The sequence below is a fragment of the Podarcis erhardii genome (assembly GCF_964252035.2).
Source record: "Podarcis erhardii genome assembly, chromosome: 13".
NCBI lineage: Eukaryota > Metazoa > Chordata > Lepidosauria > Squamata > Lacertidae > Podarcis > Podarcis erhardii.
Genome location: NC_138502.1, coordinates 15043965 through 15063822, shown reverse-complemented (window position 1 = coordinate 15063822; position 19858 = coordinate 15043965). Strand labels below are relative to the sequence as shown.

The window sequence follows — 19858 nt, the reverse complement described above, 5'->3', positions numbered from 1 at the left end:
CGAACCCCCAACAGAGCAAGGGGCTGTATGTGTACAAGAAGCACATACTGGCCACATTCACACTGAAAGCACTATCAAACTACAGCTCCCAGGACTCTTTGGGAGAAGCCATGACAGTTTAAATTGGTACCACAGAAATTTCAATGCCTCATGTGAATGTGGCCTCTACATGTTCCGGAAGCAGCCGCACTGAGCACTGGCCCTCAAGATATTTGGCTGGGCTAGAGGGCCTGATCTTACCCTAGATTACCTGCATCTTTTCTCAACTATCTACTTCTTGCTTATATTAAGAAGCAGGCTTTTCAGATATAAACGCACCATCACATCCTTCGAAACACACTAGATGCAGATTATCTCGTAAAACCTTTGCAGTTCCCATGCCCAGCCTTTCCTGTGGTTGGTCCTGTGGTGTCTTCTACGTTTGTCTCAGTTCTTCCTGTACTCAAACCATTCTCAGGTTGTCAAAGACCTTGCCTCCTCATGTTTCTTTTGTTTTTCTTGCCCCACAACATTTAAGGACAGGCTAACATGCCAAAATTGAGCAAGAGAAAACCTTCCCTTCACACTTTCCCCATACCTGGATAAATTTCTGCTAAATCTCACCATTTTTTAGACGGTTGCGAATGTCACAGGAAAACGGACAATCCCACCAATAATCCCTGCCCACACTGCTTACTCTTTCAAAGAATTTTTTCAGAGTTTTTAATTAAGTTTTAACTGGTTTAGACGGTTGGTTTTTAAAACTGATTTTAGAAGTTTTAGAATCAGGAATTGCATTCTGTTATTGAATAACTTTTGCATTTTTAAACTCATTTGAATCACAGCACCAGTCACAAGTACAGGTAAAACGGGGTTTGGACCTGCTGCCCTTGATGCTAATCCTATTTATTTAGGAACATGCACCATTTTGTTCTAGAAAAAGATACTACTACTACCTCGAATAATAATGTATGTGTCATATCAATTTTTTGGGCAACCAGTGACTGTAGCGAGTGGGGGAAAATAGCTTTTGAACAATGTAAGTTGCCAACATTTGGGGGCCAGTGGGCATATTTGGAATTTTGAGAAAGTCTCCTTGGGCGCCAGTCACACAATGGCTGCTGGGTTAGTATATCGCCAAATGCCTTTGGTGATGAGCCCACTAAATGCTCCTCCAACAGTCAGCCCATTGATGCAAGGAAAGGCATCTACACTAGCTACTGCCAGATTCACTCAGAGAGAAAAACTCTAGCAATGTTAGTCTAGTGCCATCATACACAGCACACAACTGTTTATTGTTGTTTAGTCATTTAGTCGTGTCTGACTCTTCATGACCCCATGGACCAGAGCATACAAAGATCTTAGCCACAACCACAGTGATGGGGGCAGAGAGAGTGCAGGTGACAAAGACAAGGCCCAAGGCATTTTGCTGCCTGAAGCAGAGCCCAAGTACATGCAGCAACTATCTCGGACAGGGCCGGGGAGCCCATGCTTCTCCTCGAATTGTTGGGCTGGGAGGCAGCTAGCCGTGGGACCACCCCTGAGAATGCCCTCTCCATTGTTGTTGTTTAGTCGTGTCCGACTCTTCGTGACCCCATGGATCAGAGCACGCCAGGCACTCCTGTCTTCCACCGTCTCCTGCAGTTTGGTCAAACTCATGCTGGTAGCTTCGAGAACACTGTCCAACCATCTCGTCCTCTGTCGTCCCCTTCTCCTTGTGCCCTCCATCTTTCCCAACATCAGGGTCTTTTCCAGGGAGTCTTCTCTTCTCATGAGGTGGCCAAAGTATTGGAGTCTCAGCTTCACGATCTGTCCTTCCAGTGAGCACTCAGGGCTGATTTCCTTAAGAATGGATAGGTTTGAAATTCTTGCAGTCCATGGGACTCTCAAGAGTCTCCTCCAGCAGCATGCCCTCTCCATAGCGGCTGCCAAATAACGGTGGCACCATTATCTGGACTGGATGTTAAGATGCTGGGAGGAGGGCCTGGATAAAGCCCTCCCACCACCCGCAGTCCAGCGCCGATAAGGAGACAGGCAAGGGGAGATAAGCAGCAGAGGACGTCAACAAATGTTTGTCGCCTTGCAGATGTCAGACGCTCAGAGAGGGACCTTGCTAGCCTAGTCTGGACGCAACTGCTCGACAAGACCATTGGCAGGTATGGCGAAGAAGCCACCCCACTCGCCCCCAATGCACCCGCTTGGTCTCTGCCAGTGCTGCCCTTCCCTGATGGTTTTTGCTTTTCAAAAGGGTGGGGGCGGAAACAGGTTTGGGAATGGTGTTTTTCAGTGGGTAAGGCTTTGCTCCATTCCGAGTCCCACCTTTTCGTCTCTTCTTTTTCTTTCCTGTGATAGAGGAAGGCAGGAATTTGAATTTTTAATTTGAATTTTTAGCTGTGCTTATGTGCGTGCATGCCCACAATTTGAACTCAGCTTCAAGCAGCAAAAAGTCTCAGGCCAGCACTGCGTTCCCCGCAGGACAGCCTGTGGAGCCCTGGCAAGGGTCTTCTGCAATTTAGCAGCTGGGTGGCAGGTAGAAATTCAACAGGTGTAGTATGCTGCCTTCATGCCAGAGGAGGGGAGCTTGTACCCACTGCAACCAAGAGCACAGAAGCTCTGCCAGAAAGGATGTTTCAGCCACAGATAAATCTAATGGGGCTAATAAAGTTATCCAGTCTTCCTCTCCCCACTGCTCCCCAGCTGCCCTCATGCATTATGAAAGCTGAAATAGGCTCCTGTTTTCACCTGTGGGGGCTGGTCATTGCCTCTTAGCCTAACCTACCTAACAAGGATGTTGTGGGGATTAAATGACAAGGTGGGAAACCATGCACACCACATTGAGCTTGTAGAAAAGGTGGAATATAGAATAATAATACTGATAATAGTATTAGGTCATAAAGAGATACATTCTGTTGTTTATGAAAAAAATTCATAACAAACCGAATTAATAGTAGAACAGAACTTTATCCTTTATGCCTGTGGGGAAAAAAAGGTATGAAATTTACGGCATGTAATGCCCTAAGAGAAAACTTAATGAAAATGATTTATAGGTGGTACATGACACCAGTCAAGGTTGCAAAAATTTACCATTTGCCCGATAATAAATGTTGGAAATGTAATGAGATTGAAGGTACATTCTTTCACCTTTGGTGGACATGCCCAAGGATTAAGACATTCTGGGAGATTTATAACGAAATGAAAAAGGTATTCAAATATACCTTCCTGAAGAAACCAGAGGCCTTTCTCCTGGGCATGGTCAGCCAATTGGTGCCAAAGAAGGATAGAACATTTTTTATGTATGCAACAACAGCAGCAAGAATACTCATCGCGAAGTATTGGAAGACACAAGATTTACCCACCCGGGAAGAATGGCAGATGAAGTTGATGGACTATATGGAACTGGCGGAAATGACTGGCAGAATCCGAGACCAAGGAGAAGAGTCGGTGGAAGAAGACTGGAAAAAGTTTAAAGATTATTTATGGAAATACTGTAAAATTAATGAATGCTAGAAAAATGTTGGAATGAAGTTATATGGCTTTAGTAGAAATGTTATAAGGAATTAAGTATAAACAGATTAATAGAGTATTAAAGGAAAAATAAGGTTAGAATGTGCTAAGATAATTATAGGATAGAAAACAGAGGAAGATGGAAAGGAATTGCTGAAACAATTAACAGAAGTGGAATACAAAAATGGAGGTGTGAGGAGGTTGCGGAAATAAGTGAATGAAAGATAAGATACTGAAATTATTTGATGTGTTTTAAACTGTTTTTGTTTTGTTTTGTTAGTTTAATGTGTTAGTGTTATGTAGTGTTTTTGTATTTTATTGTATTGTTCTTTTTTGTAGTGCTTAAATTGTTGGAAAAGTAATAAATATTATTTTTTAAAAAAGAACTTTATCCTTTATGGCAGGATATAACTAATATATTAATATATAATATGAACAATAAGCCAAGGAGATAGACAGGTCACCGACAGTCAATGTTAGTTTTAATTTGCAGCTATACATATACCAGCTATACATATACATTTACACATGCAAAATCCTCATAAATCTATGCCATCTTTTGTTTGCTTCCTGGGCCACGCAAATGACAGATGCCCGGCCTTGCCTGGTGGCGGCGCCAGCCGTGAGTTGAAAATGGAGAGCTGACAGCTGTCTAGAAACGATAAGATTGCCACATGATGAGGAAGGCCTGTTGAAACATGGCAAGTCCAGCGTCTCAGCTGGATTCTGCACGCCTGACCACATTCTAGGATTCACCACCCGCACCCTTTTAACATGTTGAGCTGTGGGTTGCGAATGCTAATTATATGTATTTAAAATATTTCACCCCTCTGCGCACCTGGTGCAGCTGCTTCCCTGCATTCCCACAGACCAGGTTATAGCAGGGAATCAAGCCCTCAGACCACCTTGATACCACCTAAATAGGGCCGTGTCCCCAAGCGCTGTAGAAATCCTCGGTCCAGATCCTCGGTCAGTTGCTGCGTGGGGCAAGTGATCTCTCTGGAAGCCAGTGGAGACAGGCATTGCCATCCTTGTTGATGAATGAAAGGGAAAGCTCATCTCCACCCAAACTCTGTCACACGGGCAGAGACCATAATGAAACCCTTGCAACTGGAAAAACACGATGATGGGGTTGAACTGTAGAGATGGAGAGGAATTCATTCATAACCAATTAGGTAGAAATTCAAACACATCAGATTTGGGTTTTCCAAACCAATGAACCAAACGCCAACTACCCTTTCAAACGAGCACTTCTCTGATTTGAAAGCCTATGAGTTGAGGTAGCTGCTGGCTGCCCTCTCTTCTCAATGCATGGCCTTGGATATTTCTTTTCCCCCATTTATTTATTTATTATTAATGTTGCAATACATATATGAAATCTTTACATAATGATACATATACATTATATTCGTAAATTCATATTTTCATATTTCATTATGTACCAGCATTTATCCATTTCTTATTTCTTGCCCCTTGTCTTCCCTCCACCCCTGCGTGACTTCCTTGTTATTATTTTGTAACTTTATTATTGAGATTGTAATTTTGTATCTTAATAATTAAACATTCTATCTTATCTATCTGATTAGCTTAACTTAACTTTGTATCTGAAGAAGTGTGCATGCACACGAAAGCTCATACCAAGAACTGACTTAGTTGGTCTTTAAGGTGCTACTGGAAGGAATTTGTTTTGTTTTAACTTTGTGAAATCAGTCTATACATATCAATAAATTCTTGTTGGAGCATCTTTTGGTCATGTATTCTTCTACACATTTCCATTCCTGTTTGAGATTTTGATTAGATTGCACACTAATTGTTGCCGTCATTTTTGCTAATTCAACCCAATTAGCTCTTGGATATTTCTTTTACGTTTTGTCCTCAGGTTGCTGTTCCTTGTTGCTCCACTGCCTTCTGGAATTCTGACACTATGGAAACAAGATCTCTTCTTAGGCAAATAATGGGCTACAGCATGCCTTTTGGCTTCCTTATCCTTTTGGCCATGGCCACAAATGGTGAGGAGAATGCAACCACACAACCTCCAGACAAATCTTTGCCTCATTCCACTGTTGCAGCTAACGAATCGTCTCAAAATGCAACCGCTTTGGAGGCAATTCATACGCCCACAGAAAATGGAAAGAACAAAACCTCTGGAGAAATGTATCCTGCTGCCTTGAAGCCTCTTTCCAAAGAATTGACTGCAGCTGCAAAACGGCCTCCGAATGCAACCATCAGCACCACTGAGAGGGCACCTGGCAAAAAACCAGGACAGGCTAAGGGAGAAGGAGAAATGAGGGCATCGCCTAAGTCAGATGAGAGGAATTCAACCCAAACCCATGGTAACAGGGGCTGTGGGGCTGGCTGCCGACCATCACCTACCACACCAGCTGCAACAGCTGGATCTGGTGGTCTGACAGCAAGCCTTGGAATCATCATAGCAGTGGTCCTCTCTCTCCTGCTCTGCTTCTGACCCTCGTCTGACCCCCTTGGTTGACGTGGGGCTTCCAAGCCATGAAGTCCACTCACTCAGAGATGTGGTAGGATTGTAGTAATGCTGAAAATACGCCCTGGGACATCTCCTCCGCTTCCAAACACCTAAGCCCCAAATATAGTGTGTGTTTGTGTGAAATAAATTCTATGTTTTTTGAAAGAATCGCTCTGAGATCAGCCCTTTAAGCTCTCGGACTGTGTTACAGTGGTGAGACTGTATTACTCCCCTATTACCTTCCTCTCACCTCAAGAGTTTCGTATGTACACCAGCACATCCTTGAAGACCTAGATTAACCCGTCTAGCTTTGCAGTTTAACCACCCAGCCGTTCCTGTGTTGGTCTTGCCTTATCGACTCCTTTTGTTGTTCAACCGTTGCAGTTCATGGGCCCTTATCAGGCTGCCCCAGACAGGCATCCCTTCTGTGACTTTCGTTTCTTCGTGCCCTGTGGCCTGAAACAAAACACTGCCATGCCAAAGGTGAAAAGCTTCCCTTTACGCTTATCTCGGTGCCCGAAGAAGCCTTTTGCTCTGCCACCCCTGCTGAGGCCCCAAATGAGCCAGGCATCTCATTTGGAATCAACCATTGGGGGGGCATTTTTACCAAGACTGCAACAGGGGAGAAAAGGCTTAAACTTGCCTTACCAATGCACTACGCTGACAGGGTCCGCCATGAAGCCCAAGTGGCGTAGCAGTTTATCGTAAGATTGTAGCATTGGAAGGGACCCCATGGGCCATGTAGTCCAAACCGCTGCGATGCAGGCATCTCAAAACACCATCTCTCATCCAATTTGAAACCATACTGGGCCCTGCTTAGCTTTGCAAATGTGCTAGCAGTTTTCTTGCTGCGCCACTAGGAGTGGGGTGTTTGTTCAGGGGCGAGGCGCACAAGGCCCTGGGTCCAATTCCTTGAATCTCCATGTTTTGGGCCACAATTCAGGGGTAGCTGAGCAGGGAGTCCCATGGGGGAGCATAGTGGTTTGTCTAGGGTCTCCACCAGGGTGTTTCCAAGTCTTACCCCTAGAGATACTGGGAATTGAACCTGCGAAGTTGTGTGTGCAAAGTGTTTGCTCTGCCACTGAGCTATGGTCTTTCCAAGGTTCAGCTCCCTCTTCCAGATGAAATACATAATGGTGGCGCAGTGTTGAAGACCCTGGAGAGCCCATACTGCACAGAGGGTACAAGACTAGGCGAGGTGGGCCAGGGGCTCAGTGTGTGCTTATTTTAAAATAGCTCTGAATTCTACTTCTGAAAGTGAAGCATCTATTTATATTGTCTTTATATTGTCTTCCCAAGAGTCGCTTGGGAAGAAACCAAGTCTTTTGTGTCATCAGCTCAGTCCTGTGAATACTCTGCCAACAGAGATTCAGGAGGCACCTTCTGTTTCAGCTTTTGAAAGCTTGCCCAAAACTTTTCTATTCAGTCAGGCTTAGGCAGGCAATGAAGAATGCATCTTTTCAAAATAGTTGGCTGATTTCTGATATGTGTGTGATTATTTATATTATTGCTGAAAATGACTGATTTTTTAAATGAATAGTGGAATATATAGATATTAAATAAAAATATATAAATATTTTATGATCAATCAAATGACTAAATATTATTTGGGGAGTGTAGAGGATACTGGGGGAGGATTTTCCTGATCATTTGAGTTTGCTGTGTAATCATGGGCTTGCATTTACTGTTCAAAGGATTTTGACATGTTGTACTTCCTGGTTTCCTCAGCTATATAAAATAAAATAAATAAAACAGTATTGTAGATGATAAAAATTAAAATTAATTTTTTTTCTTACCTGCACCGATGATAGTCATTGTTTGGATGGGAGGCTTTTATCCATTTTCACAGTCACACAATCAATCAATCAATCAATCAATCAGTAGCTGAACTGGGATCCGCACAGTCACAAAAACAAATTAACTGAAAAAGCCTCAAATAAAAAAACTCAAAATAAATAATAAGTAGCAAAAACAAAAGCACCAAATATAAGCTCCAAATATCACCTTTTAGAACACTGCAGTCGGAAATGGAAGGCTTGAATTACAATGGGGGGCGGGGACGCAAAGTAGCAGCGCAACAGGAAACACACAGGGGGACACAAAACGGAGCACATTCGGCTTCCCAAAGAAAGTTCGGAAACCAGAGCACCTACTTCCGGTTTTGCAGTGTTGGATTCCAAGTTCTTCTTTAACTGAGCTGTTCGAAAACCAAGGTACCACTGTATTAGACAAACTAGAACCAGGCTGCAGACATGGGGCAGGCCAGAAAGGGACCCAGTCTAATTACAAACCTAACTCCACTTACCTGGGAGTAAACTCCCTAGAGTGCAATGCACTTTCCTTCTTAGAAGACAAGGTTAGTCTGGTAGTCTTACATGCACAACACACAAGATTTGCATACATCCGCCACAACACTGGTGGGTACAGAGACTGGAGGTAACAAAGACGTTTTGCTGCCTGATATGCGCCTGTAGCACGGGCCAACCATTTAAAACGGGGATGGGGGTGCTGTGCTTCTCCCAATGCTGTTGGACTCCAACTCCCATCAGCTAGTCTGGTGCTCTAACCACTGCACCACACTGACCCTCTCCATTGTGGCTGCCCAGAGATGGTGGAAGTGGAACCACCGAGATATTCTCAGGTCTGGATGTTCTAGAGGAAGACTTAGAGAAGTCACACACCCAGACACATACCCCACCCAGTCCCACAGCAATAAGGGGAAGATGTGCAAAAGAAGATAAGCGCTTGCCAGCTTCAGGGAGCCTGTGGTTGCCATAGTGATATCTAGATGAATAAAAAGGGACGTTACTGCCCCAGTCTGAGCAGGATGAAAACCACCATCCACTTCCACGGCCAGCCTGCTTTCCTGGCAGCCCATCAATCTCATTTTCCTCGGCCATTCTGTGGTTGTGCCTTCCTCGGCTGTAGATGCAGGAAGCGGAGCTGAGCAGTGGCTGATCGTGCTTGGTTACTGGTGAGGCAAGTGCACTCTGCACGAGCTCTGAGGCACCCTTTCTTCACGTCGGCCGCCCTGGCATTTTGTGGGGGAGGGTGGATAACTTTGGTGGTCCTTGGTTCCAAGAGCCTCTCAGTCTCCCCGCATGTCCCAACGTGGGCAGGCCCCTCTCACACCCGCGATGCATTGCCAAGCTGACTACACCACTTCCTCTCTCTCTGTGCATTTAACGGTTGCTTCTTCTTTTTCAGTATTTCTCCACCGCCACCTCCTTCTTGGTTTCATTCACTCCTTCCTGCCTGGCCAAACAGAATATTGGTGAGGCGAAGGCAAAGCTGAGGCCTGCCCCACAAGAACCTTCCCTCAACAGGTGGGACCAGCGTTGCGTGAAGCCTTCTTCCTAAGCAAAAGGTAGAGGGGAGCGGGATGGTGGGACATTGGTCATTTGGGATAGAGCAAAATTGCAAAGTATCGTGTGGAAATGGTTGTGGGGAAGGTGGGGTGGCGGCTGCGGAAATGAGAGGTGCATTGTTAAAGTGTGTTTGTTGTATCGTCCACCTGTCATCCCTCGAAGGAGTTCTGTTGGGCACCTATTTTATCTTCACAGCAGCCCTGTGAGGTATGTTAGTGACTAGCCAAGGCGGGATTTGAACCTGGCTCCAAATCAAACACTTTGTCTGCTAAGTTGTCTTCCCCGAGCTGGGATTAAGAGCTGAAAGTACAGTGGAAAAGAGGCTGCTATTTGCAGAGAATCCAGCATCTCGACCAAGTGGCAAAATAGAGAAATCTGCTTCAGGCAGGACCATGATAGAGAGATGGGGAAAGGCAGGAATTTGAATTTTTGAAGTGCCGGCCCTAACAGAAGGGAGGCAGTACTTCTGGGGCTCAGCTTCAGGCGGCAAAATGACTTGAGTTGGCAAAGGAGTCTCCACAGGCCTAAATCAGGTTTCTGGTCCTGATTTCACCTTTATAATCTAGGCAGCTATATAGTTTTATAGTCTACAGCCACATTTTCCTTCCTGGATGCTGGATGCATTTCTTAAACTCTTTGCTGCTCATGAATAACACATGCCGAAACGTGGAAAGTCAGTGAGCACCCTTTTTCTATAGTGATAAGTCACAGATTCCATGCTGCGTGGATGAGTGAAAGTGCTGCGCAGCCTTCAAGTTTCCCCTACACCCACCTTCAATTACGATATCTCACAGTAGATTCAGAAGAGACGCAGTGGAGGAGACACAGCATGCACACTCTTGGCATCTCCTGTGTGAGCTTCCTACGCAGGAACTGACAGAGGATGGTCCATTGTGGTGAGATGGGGGGAATCCCCCTCCCAAAAACTGCAGGAAAAGCACTCAGAGGACAAGTTTCTTTCAGGGCAGCCTCTCATAGCACTTCTCAATGAGCACATTCTCATAGCACAACCCTCAAGGGATGGGATGAGGTAGAAATTCAGATTTTTTTTGCATTCTAATGAGAAACTTCCTAATCCACGCTTCTCAAGCCAATGCACAATTAATTATCCTTTGGAATTTGCACCTCTCCAGATTTTGCATTGTAGATCTCCAAACCGAGAAGGTGTGCAAAAATGCATATGTTAGTGCTTCTCCAATTTTCCACCTCCCACATGAATTGTTGAGGGTCTTGGCAGACCACTTGATTATTTTTTTCCCTGCCTGCTGTAGCAATTGCAATGTGCCATGCTAGACGCTGCATGATTTTGAAATGCATTTTTGTTGCTGCTTTTATTTGTTATACTGTATTTGATTGCACTTTAAATTCCATAGAATTTGATAGACTTCAGAGTGCAAGTGTCCTTTGCGGAGATGGCACAGACCACCTGAATGAAGCTTATGGGCCACTGGTAATCCGCAAACACAATATGGGAACCCTGTGTTAGGCACAAAAATGCATACATTAGCAAAGATAATGTAGAAAAATCCATTGCATTATATAAAATTGCTTCCCCCCAAAAAAGTGCCCAATAGTCAAAACTGCATACCTTTAAAAAATATGGGGTTTTTTGGAGAGAATTTTGCACTCAAAAAACTGAGGAATTTTCAGGAGGATTTTTTAAAAAACAGATTGCAATTTGCTGTGGAAATGCAAAGATGCAAAGATGGGAAACTGAGGAACTGATAGAAACTGAAATGGGCAGATATATTTGTCCTTTATCCTCAGGGTGGAGGATAAGCTGCTCCAAGGAATATTATACCAGGATCTTCCTCTGACTTGGAGCCTGCCCTGTAGAGAGACAACAATGAAATGGGTGTCCAAACGGCACTGCAATATTTTTTTAGAGGGTTGGGCCTAGCAGGGATGAGGCAATGCTTCAGGCAGAGAACTGTCGTGGGCTGGAACAACCCAGATCATTCAGCTTTCTTTCTTTCTTATATTTTATTGCTTCTATTTCTTTTAATTATGGCAGTATGAGAGAAACACTAGAAAGAGAAGCAGCAGGCTGTGGCAGGAAGAGGGAGCGGCCCTTTCCATCCACCCGCCTTACACAACTGCCACCCGGCCCCTCCTCTCCCCAGGTTCTCTCAGCGGTCAGCCATTTTGTGGGGCGCACACAGTGAGCCCCTTCCATTGGCCTCCTTTGACCCATTTTTGTTTTACGTTCCTTCCATGAGACACATTGTGGTTTCCTGCTGAAAGGCAGGATAGAAATATAATAAACGTACACAACAGAACAGTGTTGCAGCACACAGGCAGCATTTCCACACAATTATCTCAATAAGAGAATGTCTCAACATCAGACTAGGATACCTAAAGGGCCATCTCCTTTCGTAGGAGCCTGGCAGCTTGTTAAGATGAAGGAAACGTTCGAGGGTGGAGGGTGGCAAAATAACAGGAGCCTCTGAATTGACAGTAATTCTCTAATGGCCATAATTACTCTGGTGCCAAGTTGGTTGGCAGGGATATTTGGTCTGGGCACATGACTTGGTACGTGAGGGAAATTCTTCAGCTGCAAGTGGCAGCAGGTAGGGCCTTGGGCAGTGCCAGTTTAAGGTTTCACAGCAGGCTTTGGCCAAGATGTCCCTCAATGGGCTTCAGCTTCCACTGCGTCACCCAACTCCCTCAGCAATACCACTTGCCCTTGAAATATTCCCCCAAATACTATGTCATGTGCTCTATCTTAACTTTCCAGACTCCACCCTTGGATGTTTCTTTCTGGAAAGCCAGTGGCCAGGTTCCCATGAGAGGAAACGGTCCTTTGTCTGAAGAAATCTCCTCATGGCCACCACCAGTTGGCAGCTTCCTATTCAACAGATACACACATATTCCTAATCCCAGCTCTGGGGCATGGTGGAGGTGTCAGAAGTTGATATTGCATACCCCACAAGTGTCCTGGGGAAAAATGGGGCATCCTTTTTTTTTATCGCGAGAGAACAGTGGCCATTTTGGTTGCTGTGATCTTGCCTGATTTTGTGGCGCAATCCCCCCACCCCTGGAAAAGTACTTTCTTCAGGGTGTGATCTCACATGGTATCCCCAAGCACATGTTTTCGGGTGCCTTGCCCATTCTTTTTTTGGAGGGGGGGGGAACCATGGCCATGATGTTCTCATGATAAAAAATGGGAAAATTCAGCCCAGGAAGATGGCATCCTGGATTTTGGCTTCAAGGTCTTGGAGGGTATGGTATGGCTGGGCAGGTGTCATGGCCCATTCCTGACCAGGGGACTAACCGCCAGCCCTGGCTGCCACCGCCTTTTGCTAACCTTCACTGAGTGAGGAAAATGTGACAAGTGAGCTGAAGGAGTTGCAGTCTCTGCTAGCCTCTCCCTCTGGGCGGCATGAGGACTGGGCCATTTGCTTGCTCTCTTCCTCAGCATCAAGCCACCATGGGATTTCAGCAGGTTTGGGGTTGACTCCTACCGTCCTTCTTACAATGGTATCCTGCCTTTCTCTGATTATGGAACTCAAGGCAGTGTACATGTAAGTTCTCAGCTGGTGTCCCATCCAGGCACTGATCAGCCCTGAGCCTTCTTTGCATCCGTAAGGGAGTAGATAGACTCATGTGCCTTTGGACCACACCAAGAGCGGACTTTGCTCTTTCAAACTTCAGTGGCATCCTTTGCAGGGCCAAAATTTGACAGCCCCACCTCTCACCTTCCATTCTGATCTATTTTCTATATCATAGCTACACCACTCCCTATACTCAGCGCCCAGTGCGGCCAAATCTGCCTCTGACCACACCCACTGGACCGGAAAGGAACGATGGGTAGATCTGCCCATTATCAGTTTACCTCCATTTCTCATATCTTCAACTCTTCACATTTCCACATCAACTGACAATTTTTTAAAAAGAGTCTTTGTGAAAATTTCAGTGCTAATTTCTCCTAATATACGTATTTTTATTTTTGTATGCAATTGTGCATAGTCTACACATTTTTGCAAAGCAATTTCCCCCAGTAGAATGCATTTTTGTACAATATTTTCACCCACATGTGCATTTTTTGTGTGCACGCTTTGCTGCATTTCTGTACGCGTGACTCGGCTAGAGAACCGTGCTGCAAAATTGGCGAACTGCAAAGGATGGGTACATTTTGGTTCGTGTATTGTTTCAGAACGTGAAAGGCTCGCCTTTAAATTGAATGGTTCCTCCTGCCCCCTACCTGCCCGTTAATACCGGATGGCGAGGTGGCGTTGTGAGTGGTTAGCTCTGCCGCTCGTACTACGGGCCACTTCTGTCAGCAAAATGAGTTATTCTTCCTGAGTGGAAAATCCTGGGTGTGGCGCTGCTGGGTAGGGAGATTTTGTCCCCTCCGAATCATTGAGTTGGGCAGCCTCACCGGCTAGGCCACGGCTCTGATGTCCACCAGTTTGGATGGCTTTAAAAGAAAATTAGACCTATTCATGGAGGCAAGGCTATCAATGACTAGTTATGGTGGTGACTCTGTAATGCCTCTGCTGCTGGAGGCAGTAATACTGCTGGATACCAGTTCCTGGAAACCACAGGAGGGTTGCACTCTGGCTGCGTGTGAGAACAGATGCTGGATTAGATGGGCCACTGGCCTGATCCAGCAAGCTGTTGCCACGAAAGAGCTCAGGCATAATATAACTCTGAAAAATACATAAGCACAAATGAGATTCCAAAGATGGCAACTCCATTCTAGACTCTTCTCTGTTTTTTTTTCTTTTCCCAAATATATGCATGGCATTTATACAGAGCCTCTCTCCCGGTCCCGAACAGCCTGGTCTGATAGGGCTCATCTTACATCGCAGCTCCTGGGATCTTTAGCACTCAGTGCATGGGCTCTGCCGCTAAGCCATCACTCATGCAATCTGAATAATAATAATAATAATAATAATAATAATAATAATAATAATAATAATAATAATAATAATAAAATTGTACCCCGCCCATCTGGCTGGGTCTCCCCAGCCACTCTGGGCGGCTTCTAACAAAGATTGGAAGCTTCTGAAATGTAAAAAAAATGCTCGTGTCTATAATGCATTCAAATTAAAACCACAAGGGAAATCTGGAGCATGGAAACCTGTTCGTATGTGGTCTTCCTCACTTGTCTTTCTCAGCTATCGGCTCGTTCCACACCTTCCTCTTCCGATCCCTGCTTCCTTCCCCCCAAAAACCTCATCAGCCTTGCTCCCCGCCCTTTCCTGTCTCTTTCAGTTCCTCCTCATTCAATTTGATTTGTGGGGTAAGACTTGAGAAGGCTGCAGAAATAAACTGGTCCTGTCTCCTACTTTACAGAGGACAGCAGCCCTTTGTTTGAATGGCTCCTCTGTAGGAAGGTGTGTCCCGTCCAAGTGGCACAGTGTGCTAATTCTAGACCCTGAACCCTAATAAAAGAGATCGCTTCAATCAGGGGTGGGGAACCACCAGCCCATGGGCCAAACCTGACCTGCCAGAGGTCCCAATTTGGCCTGTGAGAGCTGTTTCCCCCCAAACCATGCCCAGATGTGGCTTCACAGGAACTACTGGAAGCTTAAAGGAAAGTCCCGCTTCTTCTTTTGCCTGAAGCAAGATGCACTCCTGTGCCTTGTTCTGGAAGCATTTTGTGGGCTGTACGAAGGAGTTCCCCTCCATTTTGTTGCTACCTGCAAAATCTGAGCTTCTATCTCCACCTCTGTTAGCTGATTTTTTTGGGGGGGAGAAAGACGCACTTTTCCAGCCCTTTGCTCAGTACTTCCCAAAGGGTCAAGCGCTCCATGCTGGGCAATAGATATAGGACACAATATCGACCTAAACCTCTGGGAGAAACTCTGGAAAAGAGATTTGAAATTTACCGTGCGTTATTCTCTGAAAGAGAACTATTTGAAAATGATTCATAGATGGTATTTAGTTCCAAGTAGGTTGGCTAAGATGTATAAAGCTGAATCCGATACATGTTGGAAATGTAAAGAAATGGTAGGAACTTTTTTTCATATGTGGTGGACATGCAGAAAGGTATAAGAACATTGGGAAATGATTTATAATGAGTTGAAAAAAAATGTTTAAATTTACCTTTTCCCCCAAACCAGAGTCCTTTTTGTTGGGAATAACCCAGACAGAATTTCCCAGGTGTCAGAAGTTTATTTATGTATGCAACAACAGCGGCCCGTGTTCTGTTAGCCCAAGCATGGAAAGTGAGTGAGGTCCCATGTAAAGAGGATGTTTAGAACTTGCAGGCTTAACGCACAGAATAAGAGAGCAAGAAGAACATGTATTTAAAGAAGAGTGGAACATATTTATTGAATATATGGAAAATAATTGTACTCAGCTGAAAACACTGGCAGCATTCAACAGAGTAAACAATATTTGATTGGTGTAAAAGTGGAAAATTGATTTAAATAGTTATAGTAAAATATGCAGGAATGTGTGATATGTAACACGAACCATGGAAGGAGAAGAAGGGAAGTCACTGGATATTTTAAAGTTTGTAAAAAAAAATTTTTTTTTAATGTAGAAACTGAAAACTCAATAAAAATTATTTATTAAAAAAAATAAGCAAAGGGTCAAGCACCCTACAGTCAAGCTGGCTGTGGGGTGCTTGGGAACCTCACACAAGAGATTTTGACAGGTGGGAGGAACAACCTGACTGTCAGTCACATGAAACCCCAGTGATGTTACATGATTGACAAATGCGCTGTCCTGCCCACCTGTCGACACTGGGCTGTGTTTCTCCACCTAATGCTTAACTGGCCATATGTCATATGTCATTGAAAATTAACATTTCTCTTCTCAGCCCCTCCCCATCATTCTAATTTTTCAGCTATGCCTGTAAATTATATGTGCCATCATTTGTTAACTTTTTTTGAGTGATGCATTTCCTCCTTTTCCGGTGATGCATCAGTTGCTGCCCTCCTGCAGATGTATGTGGATTTCAGACGTGAGAACTGTGTCTGTCTGGTAGGAAGTGCCACTCCTTGTGGTAACCCTTTCTAGAACGGTTGTAGGCAGTTCTGCCCTCAACCAATCCCCAGGCACAAAATAGTGAGTGCTCCTGTCCACCATATTCCTTAGGAATTGCTCTTGATTGGAGCCCCATTTTTTTAAAGTTCTCACGCACCTCACTTGAAAATACTGCTGGTTAATTTGTTGTCTGGTTTAAAAGAGAATTCACAGATGCCAAGATCCATGTTTGGCACAAGTACTCTTTGGTAAGAGAACCCAAGCAGAGATTTAAAATTTTAAAAAATACACAGCAAAGTAAAGTGTGGAAATATAGGCTGTTGGATCTTTAAAATATCCCCTTCTAAGATGCTTCCTAAGTCCTCCTCTTCCCTTAGCATAGAAAGAGACTACATGTTTGGCAAGTTAAAAATGGTTTACATACAAAAGCTTCAAAGATCAGGTTCATGTGCTTTCCCATATAGCAGTCAGAAAAAGACAGGCAGTAAAACTAAGGTTCCAAAGTGGTGAATGTTTATTTCCTAGAAACAAAAGGATGGCTTGCAGAAAGCCATAAAGCTAAGCTGGAGCAACCAGCTTAGCCTCCTTACTTGCAGGAGTGCAAATGGTGTAATAGGAAGAAGGAAGGCTTGATAACCCTTTCTCCCAAGATAAGAGAGAGTGACCTAAGCCTGGCAGGACAGCTTACTCTATGGTCATAACCCCTTCATGCATTAATTAGAGTTAAGCACGTTGGTTATATGGGACTGAGTATCCCACAAATGCATCCTTTTATTCATCATATGGTTCTGTCCTTCTAGATTTGCATACAACTCTCTTTCTAGCTATCTAGATTTTTCTCTCTTATCCAGAGCCGTCTTTCCAATTGGACTTAGTGGTTCGTTGCGCCAGGGTGCTGGCCTCTCAGGGGTGCCCCAGCAAGTGGGGGAGCTGCGCGGCTTTGCTGGCAGCCTCCCCTTTCCCTGTACAATTCTATGGTTGGCAGGCGTGCAGCTTCCTTCCCAAGCCTCTGCAGGAGCAGAGCGGTCCCCACAGAAGCTTAGGTTCCCTCCCAAGCCTCTGCATCTGCTAAAGATGGACCTGCTCCCGGTCGCTGTCCTCCTCCTGCTTCCTGGCGAAAGGCGGTGCGCAGCCTTCCCGGGCTGCCTTCTCAGGTGGCCCGACGCCGGAGAGCATGTCCGCCAGCACGTTTTCCTCCTTGATCACCGCCACCACGCTAGGGATCGGGGCAGTGGGGGAGGCAGAGGACATTTTCCACACCCCCTCCCTTTTTTTGGAGTTGCCGGGGGCAGCGGCAGAGGGATCTTTGCACATGGCGCCGGATATGCTTAAGATGGCCCTGCTCTTATCCGATGTATAACATGTTCATTTCAAAGCCGCTGAGGAAGGTTGATAGCACAGTGGTTAGAGCATCTGCTTTCAGTGCAGAATGTCCCGGGTTTAATCCCCAGGGCTGGGGAAAAGATCCCTGTCTGAAATCCCAGAGAGCCATTACCAGTGAGTGGGGACAGCACTGAGTTAGATGGACCATGTGGTTTGACTCTGTATAAGACAGCTTCCTTTTACTGTTACTAGTGAACAACTTTTACATTAAAGCAATACAAATCAATTCACCAAATAAAACTAGTTTGCAAGGCTAGAGAAAGGGTCCAGTCAGCTCCAGACCTTGTTAAATGCTGGAAAGGAATTTTGCTGTGGGGTGCCCTGAGCCAAACAAGACACAATGCCTAGGAGAAATCCATGCTGTGTAGCTCCCCATGATCTGAGCACGAAGTCCCCAACCCATCACAAGGATTCACGTTTCCCTAATTTTAAAAACCCAGGTGTTTAGATATTCTCTTGCTCCCCTCTCTTTTCAGTGCAATCTTCCAGGGGGAAAATGTTTTTTTAAAACTTTTCACATTTTGTTCTCAGGTTGCTGTTCCGTGTTGCTCCACTACATATCACTAGCCAAGCAGGCCCTGCCCTCTAGAGTTCTGCCGCCATGGAAACACGATCCCTTCTCAGGCAAATAATTGGCTACGGCATGCCCTTTGGCGTCCTTATTCTTTTGACCATGGCTGTACATGTTGATGCGCAAGTTTCTGCTACTTCAGACACACGGCCTGTGGGGACCACCATCTTTCCCCCCACGTCAACTTTCACAACTGAAAGGGTGGGCACAGAGCTTGCAACCTCAACCTCTGCCTCTCCAGCCAAGCCTTCAGCTCTCCCCTTGTCTCAGCCCACTGCTCCAGCTAAAAAACTGTCTCTAAAAGCAGCCACTACAGAGACTACTCTCCAAGATAGCAGCACGGATGAATATGAAACTATCACCAACAATACATCAGGCCCCCATCCCTCTACCGGCCCTGCGATCAGCCTTACCACAGCTGTTGTGGGACAAAAATTTGCAGTCAGCCCTACCACAGAAGCAGCTGTTGTGGGGCAAAAAACTGGTACAACCAGTGGCGTGGCAAACCCTCTCAATACAACAACAGCCCCTCTTGAGACTCCCATTGGGAGTTCATCTGGCCTCAAACCAAGGTCAAATTCAAAACAGACTACCAAGGGTGAAGCACAGCCAAGTCCGAAGCCAGAACAAGATGTGGTAGATGACACCAAAACAATGGACAACCACACCCATTGGCCTGCTCAGTGGCCCTCAACCACGACAGCTGTCCCCCAAACAACAAGCGCTGTGCTTGGCCCAAGAGCAAGCCCTGAGAAGAAGAGCCAGACTGGAATAATTGTGGCCGCTGTCCTCTGTGCCCTTCTGTTCCTGATCCTCTTGATTGCCATCCTCCTTTGCAGGCGAAGGCGCCGCTCTGGCTCAACCAGCTTCAACGAGGGGTGGGCAGGGCAGGTGGCGCTGCCAGACGACTCGGCGTTGGATCGGGATGTCGAGCAAGGGGCAGTGCCTGCAAAGGAAGAGGAGACCAAGCGCAACACACTTATCACGTTCTCTGGCAAGCGTCAGTCGAGGGTGCCTTCGGTAGCCATGGAGGAAATAGGCGAGAAAGGAGAGAGAGAGGAGAACCAGAAACTGCTTTGTAGAGATGCTGGCGGAGGCTCCAGCCCAGAGGCTTCTGGGCAAGCAAATGGTAAACTCTCAGAATCCACCACGCAGTCCTCTCAGGAGATCGTGTTCCCTCCACCCCCAGCTAACCAGGAGTAGCCTCTTCCTAAACGACCAACGGAGGACACATTTCTTATGCCCCTTTCTACCCCCCTTCCAGTAGATTAGGACACACCATTGGCCCTGATCCCGGTCCGTTCGGAGCTGGTGGAAGGGCGGAGGAGCCCAGGAGAGAAATGCTTGCACCACCAGTGTTTCCGACCACATCCTTTTCCCTATTTGTATGGTATCTGCAAGGTAGAGACAGTGATCTTAAACCAGGAGTCCTGGTTTCCCAGCCATCTTTAGTTTCACCAAACCTCTTTTTCCTTCTAGAAGACAAGGGGTTTGAGCTGTTGCTTTTTCGCAGCTGTGCAGAAAACACCTTGGTGTGGTTGTACAGGTGGAAAATCCAGGGCTACAAAGAGGAGGGAGGTTGTGCTGGAGAAACAACGGCCTTCTATTTGTAGCAGAAAGTCTTGGTTGCCA

General features: G+C 45.6%; 2 long non-coding RNA genes across 3 annotated transcripts; one reads left to right on the top strand and one right to left on the bottom strand.

Moving 5' to 3' along the window:
• The first annotated feature begins 1897 nt into the window (after positions 1-1897).
• On the top strand, positions 1898-19024 carry LOC309327281. 2 transcript variants are annotated; one of them, XR_014150480.1, is made up of 5 exons: positions 1901-2135; positions 5363-5492; positions 5553-8175; positions 9170-9329; positions 18187-19024. It is a non-coding gene; the product is annotated as an uncharacterized lncRNA (long non-coding RNA). The 2 variants fall into 2 exon arrangements; XR_014150479.1 differs by having other exon boundaries at positions 1898-2135; positions 5363-8175.
• LOC309327285 lies at positions 10347-12853 on the bottom strand. Its single transcript, XR_014150486.1, has 3 exons — positions 12638-12853; positions 10919-11160; positions 10347-10807 (listed from the first exon to the last, which is right to left on the bottom strand). It is a non-coding gene; the product is annotated as an uncharacterized lncRNA (long non-coding RNA).
• Positions 19025-19858: the final 834 nt, after the last annotated feature.